This window comes from Scatophagus argus, chromosome 4, assembly GCF_020382885.2.
Source record: "Scatophagus argus isolate fScaArg1 chromosome 4, fScaArg1.pri, whole genome shotgun sequence".
In the NCBI taxonomy this organism is placed as follows: domain Eukaryota; kingdom Metazoa; phylum Chordata; class Actinopteri; family Scatophagidae; genus Scatophagus; species Scatophagus argus.
In genome coordinates, this window is record NC_058496.1 from 19597372 (window position 1) to 19608335 (window position 10964).

The 10964-nt window shown below is 39.4% G+C and overlaps 1 long non-coding RNA gene across 1 annotated transcript in view; it reads left to right on the forward strand.

Annotated features, from left to right (window-relative positions):
- LOC124057782 overlaps positions 1 to 10964 on the forward strand; it is a 1110263-nt gene that overhangs the window by 117147 nt on the left and 982152 nt on the right. The window lies entirely within an intron of this gene.

Genomic DNA, 10964 nt, shown 5'->3' on the forward strand with positions numbered 1-10964 from the left:
CCAGCCTACCAGCTGTAGGCTGTTGTATATCATTCCATGTATTTCCTCTCCTGCACCAGTAGTATTGATTATTGTATTGAAGCCTACATGACATAGATCATACAGTAATACCTGATTATAGATATTCAATCATGAGCCTACTGTACTCACAATCCATGTCATTGTATGGAGATTGAATTGGCCCCTGTGTTCATGAATGGTGCAGCAGGGTAATGAGTTGACCATACTGCTGCTAACCTATGGACTGAGCAGCCAATCATATTGAAGTGCTCTATTGACAGAAACTAACAATGAATTCCACTTACATGTTGTTTTTTTCTGAATGGCAGTCAATCATGCAAACCAGACTATTCATCATCATCATGACAATTTTATACCAATAAAATATGTTTAATGTAATTTTTGTAATTTAATCTACCAACTCTTTTGTTCAGAGTGAGGCTCATCAGAGTGTATTTTCCCAAAGTTGTTTACGTCCCATCACTTGGCCCCATTTTCTCTCGTTGTCTTGTTGTCTTTTATGTTTGTATTGTTCCTGCTGTAATTTTACTGATAATGGCACTATACATGTTATTGATATTCATGTTCTGAGGCCCACACATTCCAAAAGACTGTGTTTGTGAATGAATACAGTCCATATAAAGTAAACACCTCTTCTGCCTTGCCACTGATTGCACCATGTCCCTTTAGCAAAAGTGGATAACTTTACCAGTCAGAGTCTTTGATATCCAAAGTAGCAGTGTTCTGCCAGGCTACTCATTATTCCAACACTGAACAGAAGCTACACACTCTTAGGCTGTGTCTCCGGACTCCTGCTGTTCACTGTTAAAACTGCTAAAGCATGAGGTAGGAGAGTGCAACAAAATTGTAATACATGCCACTTAAATATTTGAAGTAAAAGTAAGTAAAGTCCCAGCAGCTGCATACACAGAATGAGTTATGTGTACCAGACAACTGTTCCTAACAGAGTGCAGCCTTACTTCTATGAATTAACAGCACGCCAATCACAGTGAGAGGCAGAAGCTGTATTAGGCTATTCATAGTTTCTTCTTCATAAAGGAAGCAAGCTGAGAAGAAGTGATCTCTTAAGAATGGACCACTTATCACTTCCTTCCTTTTATTATCTAACCCTAACAAAGCAGTACAGTCACCAGAATTAAATGTTAGAACTGTACATTTCTGCAAACCATGGATGCTATTTTTCTATTTTTCATACATATCACAGCAACATTTATACAACACGTGTGATATCACACGTAATGTTTGAACATGATCCCCAGTTTACACAAACAGAGCAAATCTATGAACAACCTCTTCAAAGGGACTGCATTAAGCTGGTTTCAGTCTTACTTATCAGATCGAACTCAGCTCGTTCATGTTAATGATGAATCCTCCTCATATGCAAAACTTAGTTATGAAGTCCCCCAAGGTTCTGTGCTAAGAGCAGTATTATTCAACCTATATAGGCTCCCTATTGGTGACATTATTAGTAAACACTCCACACATTTTCACTGTTACACAGATGACACACAATTATATTTATTAATCATATCAGCTAACCAAACTTCAGGGATGACTTAAAAACATAAAAAACCTGGATGACTTGCAATTTTCTATTTCTAAACTCAGACAAAACTGAAGTTATTGTGCTGGGCCCTAAACATCTTCAAAACAAACTATTTAGTGATATAACTTCCTTGGATGGCATTATCTTGGCGTCCAGCCTCACCATAAGAAATCTGTTATTTTTGATTGATTATTTTTGACACATTTATTACCTCCAGGCTGGACTATTGCAACTCCCTGTTACCAGGCTGCCCCATCAAGTCCATAACGACCCTCCAACTAATCCAGGATGCCGCAACATGTGTACTGACAAAAACTCATATTAAAGAAGATATTTCTTCTGCCTGTAAAATTCAGAATAGAGTTTAAAATTCTCCTCCTCCCATATAAAGCCCTAAATGGTCAAGCATCTTATTTCATAGAGCTCATAGTACCTTATTATTCAACTAGAAGTCCACGTTCCCAGGATGTAGGGTTACTCTACTTCAGTCAGCAAAAGTAGAACAGGAACCAGAGCCTTTAGTTATCAAGCTATCTTCCGATGGAATCATCTTCCGACTTCAGTCCAGCAGGCAGACACCCTCTCTATGTTCAAGAGTAGACTTAAAACCTTTCTTTTTGATAGCTTACAGTTAGGGCTAGCTTAGGCTGACCCCTATGCTGTTAAATGCTTAGACTGCCAGGGGATCTCCCATGATGCACTGAGCCAATCTCTCCTTCTCTAACTCTCCTTCCACACATATTCATGTCCCATCAATGCCATCAACGCATGTGAATAACTTGACTTCTTCCACAGAGTCTTTGTGCTTTCTCATCTCTCAGGTTCCCGTGGATCATGCCTGGACCTCCTGCTGTGGTCCTGCTTGACACTGAAGACTGTTATTACCACCTGTTATAATTCTGCATTATTATTATTATTATTTCTGCTATTACTATTACTACTGCCACTATCAAAATTATTATTGTTAATATTGTCATTCAATACTGTAATACGGGGTGACTGACAGACAGTGCAGCCAATCAAAATGTTGGTGCCACAATCCCCCGCACCAGACACAGGAGGAGACACAGCTTAAAACTGACCAGGCCTCAGCGATTTGAGACCTGGCCTTGTCGGACAATCACTAAAGTTGTCTCAGGAAGTTCTTACTTCTTCAGATGTCCTATATCATCTGTGTGGCCACTGACTTACTTGTGCGGCTGATGTCTTGGAGACTCTGCTCATTTGAATCCGTAAGCCCCTCCTCTATATCTATGTCTCTGTAGCGGTCATGCTCGTGGTGTCTCTGGTGGCTGTAGCGTCTGTCCCTGTCCATGTCAGAAGCCTCACGACTTGAACGCCTTCGCCTGCGTTTGCGTCGATATCCTCGAGGCACTGGGACGCCAATGTAGATGGACTGATGGTCTGGGGACAAACAGCGGACAGTTCTTGGATGGTTACATAAATGTTAAATACAATGTACAGTTAGTTTTGGTGACTTTTATATTATTTGTATCCCATTTGATTTAAGCGTGTTTTGTGCTGTGTTAAAAAGGAAATTAAGCTTGTCTTAGTTTGGTTAAAGGCTGAAATTCAGATTCAAGAATATTTCCTTTCTTGAGGTTTATCAGACTAAATGCCAAGAGCACTGTCAGACTGTCACTATTAAGTGGCATTACGAGACAAGACAGGCCAGGGCTAGCTGTTTAGCATGCTAACTTCAGCAGATATCTGCAACAAAATATTGAAACATCTCTCACTGTCAACACTGTTGTTTCTAAAAATTCTGAATGTTTTAAAGAAGGAGCGAAGCCTGCAAGCTAGTTCAGGCAGTCAACTCGAGCTGTACTGCTATGTACACATGACATGCCTCACTCTCCCCATTGGTCACATAACACACTGCCAATTTGGAAGGTTTAAACTCTGTCCAACTCTAACATGTTCTGCTGCTATAATAAACATTCGAATTGTGAGTTGTCTGACTGCACTAAAGTTATGTCTTACAAATTGCCCCTTTAAGAACGAGTTTTAATCTGACCACAGTTTTTCCAAAATAAGAGACTTAACTGAATTGAAAGCCCCAAAATAGTTGACTGAGGAGACAGTAACATTGGCAGATTGTCTAATGAGATCTTTCATTAATCCCCGCATATTTTAGTCTGTGTAGGGTGTTTTCATGAATTTACTTTAACAAACTATAAATAAATTATGTTTCACATCCTGTCTGCTTGTTAACAACAGCAGCATTCTCTGGCACAGTCACGACTAAAAGCATTCCTGTGATTTAGCAAATGGTTTGCGTAATCCCTGGTCTGCTACAAAAAACTGGATGATGTGAGTTTAATCATCTGCTGGCAATTAAGATGTTGCTTTAAAACTAATTACACACAAAACTCCATGTGGAATAACTAAACAACAGGGAGACACAAACCAATATTGTATGTTTGGATAAAGAAACCTGCGGCTCAGTGTGAAGACAGAACACACACAACACAAATTCCCCAACCCCACAAATACACAGAAGTGCACAAACAATCTGAACTCCTCATTTACAGCCCATTAACAGCACCCACCCACACAAACTCTCAGAACAAATTAGAAACAATGAGACAAATTAAAAAGTATAAGTTAGTGTGATGAACCAATTGTCTCATGATGATATTAAGTGACAAAGTCCGTATCATGACTTAATTTACAGTTTTTTTATTATTAAAGAGCCAGTCTATCATATATATAAACCACACACATATGTGCAGACACACTCACCCTCCTCCTCCTCATAGCGAAGGTGAGAGACGCCCATCCCTCTGTCTCCATGCTCCATCCTGGTATAGAGATTACACAATGCAAATAAATGTGTATGTACAGCATTTACTTGCCTGTGTGTCCTTCTTCATGTCATTGTTCATGCACATCAGTCTTGTCATTTTTTCATATCTGTGCATGTATATTTCTTTATGTATGTTTACGATTTAAATGTATTTAAATGTGCTGCTCTATTTCTGGAATAAAGGCTTCCAACAGCAGCCTAGCAGCAGCAGGTCTTGTTCACTGACCTGCCTGTTGGGTTACAGTGCAGATCAATGGGAAAATAATTAAAAGGAAAGCTAAGTCGATAGAAATGTGCTTAATTAAAACAAATGTGAGGATAACTCATCGCACGTGGCACCAGTTCACACACTGAAAACCTTGTTCTTACTGGAGAGGGTGGACAGAGTATATACACTCTTTGGATGATTATACTGTAGCTGCAGGCTTGATCCACTTTGGAATATTAATTTGCCCATGCGTCTATGGGGAGTGAAATTTAAGATATTAGGACCACATAAAGCTATAATGGATACACACCCAAAGAACACTGGCATTAATTTGTGGTGTTTTCTGTTTCTGTTTGGGAATTTTCTGGGAGGCAGCCGTGGCCTAGAAGTTGGAAAAGCCATTAGCCAGCTGGTGTGCCCTTGAGCAAGGCACTTAACCCCCCCAATATGCTCCCCGGGCGCTTGATGCTGCCCACTGCTCCTGTGTGTGTTTCACTGCATGTAATTTGCTATGTGTTGCATATGTGTGTTCAACTAAGGATGGGTCAAATGCAGAAGACGAATTCAGTGTGTGTATGTAAAAATATATATACTGTCAATAAAGCTGATTCTTCTTCTTCTTCTTCTTCTTCTTCTTCTTCTGTTTGTAAAAAGAAGTCAGTTATTATCATTCCTTTTAATGCTGTTAATTTCCTTTAGCTTGCTAACTTTTTCACCAGCTAGCTGCTACCCCTGTCTTTCTTCAACTTTATACAAGAAGTCCTGAGTTCATGTCATGTCATTTCAAGAAAAGTACAGGTGTAAGTAATATTACTGATGGTGGCTCGGCTCCTTGAATTATATTGTCCCAATAAGCCAGTGAACTAGCGTGTGCATTACCAGGACCCTGAAACTGACCCACTTAAATGAAATAGTTTGCACCGCAAATCAGTCATTCGGAAATGTTCCTGCTTCCTTTTCAAATTACTTGTCTGCTGTAGAACACAGTTGTTAATGTATTACACCTGTGTTTTACCATGACATGTAAATAAGTCTGTTGTAAAAAGGTCTATTACCTCACAGTCATGTAGCTGAGACACAACCTGGCAAGGTACCAGACTAAAGGATAATACAATGGTATTATTTCCATAAGTATACTGAAGGGCAATATATGGGCAAACCTAAAGTTGCATTAATCAATATTTTTTATCTTAACAGCCTTTCACATTGCACAGGTATGTGTAATGTGCATTAGGCAGCTGTTACAGTCTAAAAAGCTCTAATGAACCCAGTATACGCTACCTGCTCAGTACCAAACAGAAAAGGACATAGCTGGCAAGTAGCTTAACAACATAATGGAGCATTTAGCAGCTAAACAGCTAAGGGAGACTAAAATACAGGTAAAGAAAGGTGAACAGGTGGCCCGAAACACATGTTAGCAAACAATGTATTCGTTTGGCAGGTGAGAATATGTTTTGTTGACAAGGGGACAAAAAAGATTTGTGAACACAGAAATTATAAGTGAAAGAAATGATAAATACATAAATATTTAATACATAAGTAAATAAATTGTCAACAAAACTGTAGACAAATGAAGACAAATGGTTGCTCTTACACTAAAGCTTTAAAGCAAAGTGACATGGTCGTTCTTGGTCTTTTACTAAACTCAAAGGTACAAATCCAGTGTACTTATAAACTAAGAGACATCTGTCCCATCACTTACATTTAAGATAATTTGAATCCAAACGTTTTCATGCTTGGATACAAATGGATTTTGACTTCTTCATGAGTTTATGGTCAAAAATGCCCAGCAATAACAATTAATTTGTGCTAAATTATTAAAATATTATTTTAGCATTTAGTTGGGATGGGTACTTTCGATATCTGTTCCACTATTCCAGAATTTGCCATTATTTCCAACTATGGCTCATTTGTTCATCCTGTAAATCAAGTTCACACTTGACCCTGAGTGGGTAATATCTCATTTTGGAGTGACACTTGAAATACTATACACCCCAGAGATGTGTAAAGTGGCTATACTGGAGAATGGGTTTAGCCCAGCAGAGCCCAGTGGAGCTGCTGCTGTGAATGTTTGTAGCAGTGGCTTCCTGTCTCTGTAATTAGTGCTGTCACATCAGTGTCCTTCACACCCAGTGGGCAGCTGGAGCGAGAGCTGCAGGCTGCCCCCCTCCTCATGGTCTGATCGATGGGCTTACCCTGCCTTCAAAAACTCCACTCCCCTTGACAGCGACATGCACACACACTCACATATAAACATGCACACGTGCACTTGTGATGATGTGTTCATCCCATCACTTGGGGTGATGTGTTCATGTACTCTGTCAGTGTGCAAATGTAGTCTTTGGCAAACACTGAAAAAAATGTGCAAAAATGTGCATGCGGTAGTCTGTAAAAAAACAGGTCACTCTATCTGATGGGTTTTTAACATTGACATCATACTGCAGTGTGGCGTGAGAATTTAGCTTGTCTTACTTTTTGTGGCATTTTCTCCATATTAAATTAAACATAAACATTTCAGCCTGATTAAATAAAAGTGAAACTAAATAAAACCCTGGCATCATTTCACTATAATGACAACTATTTGACTACATTAAAAGGCAAACATTACGTTTTTACAACTTGCCATTCTTTTTGTACCAATCATGTTCCTCAGCTACTAAACAAATATTAAGACTTACAAACTCCTCACACAAGTAGCCTATAACTACAGTCAGTATGTAAACACAGATGCAGACACACACAAACCCACACCAGTTCCTAAAAAGTATGAGGCCTTTTGCAGTTAGGTAAAAATTTTAGTGCAGCTATTAAATTGTGTGTGCACATTCGTGTGTGTGTGTGTGTGTGGAGATACTGTGTGACAGAGATTAGAGTTATTAGGATAAGTGGTGCTCATTAGTGTTTCAGTAACTTTAAAAATATTACTCTATGACTCTTCAACTTCTCAGAAAGTTTTCCAGAGCTTGTTTCATAACTGGTGAATTGTGTCATAAGATGCGGTTCACTGCTGGATTTGGCAGATTTAAAGCAAGAAAATGTTTTACGGGACATTAACCACATGTATGATGCCTGATTTATTATTTTAAAGGAAAGCACCCAAACCCTGAAACCCTGATAAGATAACTGATTTACACCTAACAAACAAAACTCTCACACTTTAATATAATGACCAAATATGTGTGTGGACAGGTCCGTACTATTGCTGAAAATACTAGACATTTACTGAAGACGACTGACACTTTCACAGTCAAAACTTTATTTTATTATTATTTGTCACAGAATTATGTATGTCAATGGAATGACATTTTGGAGCCCACAATTCTCCAAAGTGCCCACATGTCTGTTAGTGTTTTCCCCCACACATCACTGACTGTGTTTGTTAAATTTATGCTATAAATTATACCTGAAACTAAGGCAGACAAAAATGGAGAACTGCCATCTCTGACTCAGCAGGCAGAGGAAATGAAATGGCTGGTTCACACAAGAGAGCTCAAAAAGACAGAAAGAATCAGTGCAGTGCAGAGAGAGGAAAGCAAACAAACAAACAACAGGAAAAAAAACAGGATAAGATGACCTACCTGGATTACTTGTCAGCTGCAATGAGTGAAAGCAGAAAAGGCCTTTGCTGCTCGTCGGGTCGCATCAATGAAAACATGCCAGTGGACCTCCAACAAACTACTGAATGGTACAAACTCAGCAAAGAGGAAAGCTCCTTTCCATTTGTCTCTGTATTTCTGTCTGACTGGCTCTCGTTCTGTCTCTCTCTCTCATGACTGGTTCAATAATGGGCAAACTAGGACTCAACAGAGAGCTCCAGGCAGGACGTTATTTCAGAATATGGTTGTCACCAACCACCGATAGAAAATCTCTCCCTATACTTCACCAGCAGGTCAATATATAGCCTTGGGGGAAAAATGATAAAGGATAGGAAGTTACAGGATGCTGCTGTGGGTCAAAATGGATTTTGGAGTTGGAGAGAGAAGTGGTTACAGACCTTAACAGCATTTTTCAGACGTTTTCCAGCTCTGTGGATATAATAAAGCATTTGCAAAAAGCACGTGGCATTCCTGGAGAGGTATTGCAAGGCTTCAGGCCATCATGTTTGTTGCTAGCTACTGTATAATCACTCAGGACTAAGGTGGTGGACTGACTGTCCACTGCTAATGTAGCTAAAAGCACATAATGACCTTCCCAGCCAGGTAAAGTACTAGGTATTTACCTGATTCAAGTTTGTCTATAGACAGTCTGGAGCTCTCAGCTGCCCATGTCTGATGCAAGCTGCTCTATTAACCTGTTTATACTCATCATCAATAGACTCTGTGTGCTACTATACATGTTCTAGGATACTTGTTAAATATTTCTATTTACATATATACAGGATTTCCAGAAGGTTGAACATGGAGGTACATCAATAATAGCCTTTTACTTGCAGTCACAAAGACTGGTGATTACTGTAATGATCATGCAATATGATTATTTTTGTCTTTCACTGCCTCTTCAACCACGCCTCATCACTCAACAAATTCATGAGGACTCCACTGCCCAGATAACAAAACGGAAGAGTTGGGTGGCAAAATGAGATAACAGCCAGTGTGATGTCTGCTTGCAAAACAATATAAACTATTTCTACCACTTTTTGAATGATCTTACATACTAGGCCCTTGGCTAGTCTTTAACAAATCAGTAGACCTTATATTTAGGAAAAATTTATGTAAAGACAACAAATCTTTTTTTCATCAGATTGGCAGAAATGGACTTCCAGACAAAGCATATAAGCATATTTTTCATTTTCCATACTCTGTGCTTACAACAAGGTGGGTGTCAATGCTTTGCACATGCGTACTTTGACAATCTTGGTTCATAAGGCCTTCTAGGAGTGAATCAGTATCTGTACTGGAAGTAGAGACGGCAGGTTCGGTGAAAATAACTATATCCAGAAAGAAAACTACAGCACTTCATCACAAAACAACTTGTGATATCTACAAAACACAGATGGGAGATGATTTCTAAAAGTTAGAATGTGAGAATGGAAAATCTTTAACTGTTCAAAATGACAAAAGACAAGACAATACTTTTTGTTTCTAAAAACACTCCCAGCTCTTAACAATAAATCCGGTTGAAGCTTGCTCAGTTGATTGTGTCGCGTGATAATCCCTCTGCCTCTCCTCGCATTGTACAAACCCATAGAGTGGAGAAGAGCTGAGAGAGACCATTAAAGGTAGCCTGTTAGAATCTAATAGAGTGCGACTGCAAATCCGAAGAAAGAGTGGTGAAACTATAAAAAGGTTAAGTCATCATATGATGAGAAGCCCCTATGTAATCATCCAGTGTAAGAAACATGTAGCCTTGATACCCTGAGGGAGAAGCTTCTGGTAAAAGAATCAAACTTGTCTTTTAATCCCACAGCACGCTGAGCGTTTAGTGTGAAATTGACTGCAGATTGCTTGGTCAAGCTCTCCCTGTAACTGATGCCAGATACGTAGGTAATTTAATCAAGGGTGCACACAGGCGTGGGCACTGCGGATGTTAAGAGAGAGTGTTGGAGTTACCTCACAGACATACCAGAGACTGATGCTAGTGACATTAATATGTTCTTCACACAGGAATTAACGCTACTCCCTTTGCTTCGCTATATGTATCTACACATTATGTTACTAGTTTATTTAGTTATCATTTCACAGCACAAGTTTGTATAGCAAAAACACACACACGTCTTAAGACATGCATAAAAATTCTCTAATGTGGTTCTGACATGGTTTTTGCAAAACAAAGACATTCCTTTGTGCTTCTCTTTGCCCATTGAAAGAAACACATTCTCAGCTTAATAATGCTGGTGATGATGATGGAGGGAAAGATGTAATGATCAAAAACAAAATGATAAAATCTATGTGTACTTCTGCTGCCCTCTCCACCACGGCTGTGTCTTGTTGGCAATATGTGATACAGGATGCTGCAATGACTGTTGCATAATTTCAGCAATTTTCCAAGGTTCCTGGAAATTGCATGTTATTATCTGAGTTCAATATATGTGCTCTTTGCAACAAGTGATATTGATACTCCACTCCACATATCCAAGCCTGTTCCCCGACAGAAAAGGGTGTGGAAACGGTGTGTGTGTGTGTGGGTGCCTGTGTGTGTCTGTGTTTCCCTGCTGGCCTCAACAACATTCATGTCCATATAATCATAATCAGGCTTGTGTGGATGTGCGCACATCCTGCACTCGGGCCATTGAGTGTTTTTCTCTTTTTTTTTTCTTTTTTTTTTTTTAGCTGACGCAATTCAGCTCCTTGCCATAATTATTCTACCTGCTGTCTCTTGATCATCATGATGAGGGGGGAAGAGTGGTGGGAAGTGAATGAGGAGAGATGACCAGCAGGAGG